Source organism: Branchiostoma belcheri, unplaced genomic scaffold, assembly GCF_001625305.1.
Source record: "Branchiostoma belcheri isolate BF01 breed outbred unplaced genomic scaffold, Haploidv18h27 scaffold118, whole genome shotgun sequence".
Lineage (NCBI taxonomy): Eukaryota > Metazoa > Chordata > Leptocardii > Amphioxiformes > Branchiostomatidae > Branchiostoma > Branchiostoma belcheri.
In genome coordinates this window covers 332,354-334,096 of record NW_017802580.1, presented here as the reverse complement: position 1 = coordinate 334,096, position 1,743 = coordinate 332,354, and the positions used below count along the sequence as shown (strand labels likewise).

The following is a 1,743-nucleotide window of genomic DNA, read 5'->3' as shown; positions in this document are numbered from 1 at the left end:
ACGAAGGCCGATCCGGGAACGCCTGGAAAGGAGGCTAATGTATACACTGGTACCGAACTAGTTTTACTTCTACAACTACACTCATGGCCACCTCATCTGTGCCACTTTTACAAGGACAATATTAATTTAATGAAGGAACATAATATATATAAATATAATATATAGCTATTTCCTATAGCTGAAAAACTTTTTTTAATCGTGCGAAAAAATGCATGCATGCAATTAAATTGCCGTGTTCCTATAAGTATTCTGGTAATCCTTGTATTTGTTTTAATCATTTTTTATTAATGATAATCTTAAAAAGGTTTGCATGTCACTTTTTATTCGGATCACGAGGGAAGGGTCAGATAAAATATATTCAAAAGATAAAGTTTACAAGTCGTAAAAATCTATACACATATTTTTCACACAAAAATTGGTACAAATTATATCAGGATATTCAAGGAAGAAATTAGAAGAAAGTCGACTGATGTATCCTACAAAAGTCCACTGATGCAATAGTAAGCCGGGATTACGTAAACAACCGGTACCTTGGTGATAACAACCGGTCCCTTGGTGATAACAACCGGTCCCTTGGGGATAACAAACGTCATCTTGGCAATAAAAACCCGTGCATTGACGCAGATATGTTATTTACGTTCAGCACACGTTTAATGTACTGGCAAACAAACATTTTGTGCGAAGAAATCGCACTCTCAGGACGGCAAAACGAAAAAAAATCTCTATGAGGAAATATGTCTAGTATTGTCATTCTCTTCCGTTCCTTACCACATATTTATACTTAAATCGTTTAAAATCGTGGTGCCTCTTTATTATTTTTCTTAGCCTAACCAGCCTACAATACAAAACAGCAACATTGCATTTTCCCCGGAATTTGCATTACCATTGAATGCATTTAATAGATCAACAGTATCTCGTGCTTGAGCATGTATGATCCATGTCAGATCGTCCTTGGGGATTCAATACACAATATCCTTATCGACCTTCAATGAGTAAGAATTAATTTTTTTAAGTGCATGAAATAGCATCTTCTCTCAGATATCCGAATCGTCTTTCAATGTAGCTAAATTGAATCCACGGAAAAGATGATGATAACACGTATATAAAATGCTATTTAGTAACCCTTGAAAACTTAAAGTCTTTAGACATTTTATTGTAAGTCGTCATTTGTATGGCACAGATAGAAATATTTTTACTAAATTAAATGCAGTGAGTAAATTACTACACTAAAAATACTAGAAAAGGGAAGAAAAAAATTTCTATATCTGTTTCATATTTTGATAAACCATTTCCAACTGATAATGGATGGTACTTTGTTGCTCGAAGATTCTAGGAAGGTTGATCTCAGCAGGCCCTTTTGTGGGCCTTATCTTACTTTTATTACTATTATACAATTACTACGAAGCAATAAAGGATAATGTACTTTATGTACATTACATAACTTTGTGTATATAAAAGAAATGACCTGTTTGAAAAGTCCAACAGATGCCATCATAATTTCTCCATTAACAGGCAAAAAGAAAGCATTTTCTCTTAGTATTAAAGCGGGGTCATTTGTCTTCCAGTGTCAATGAAGAAATGTGTGGAACCAAAAAACTTAGAATTCAGTGTCAGAACAGACTAGAGAATATGCGTATTATTTTGTTATAATTCCGTTTTCCATCCTGTTCTTTTATTTTATGCTACACCTACCCGCTATTAGTCTCCGGGCAAGAACCTGTAATAAACTTTCTTACACACACA

At 34.1% G+C, this 1,743-nt stretch overlaps 1 protein-coding gene across 1 annotated transcript in view; it reads right to left on the bottom strand.

Moving 5' to 3' along the window:
* LOC109462533 overlaps positions 1 to 1,743 on the bottom strand; it is a 51,577-nt gene that overhangs the window by 15,905 nt on the left and 33,929 nt on the right. The gene's annotated exons all lie outside the window — the stretch shown is intronic.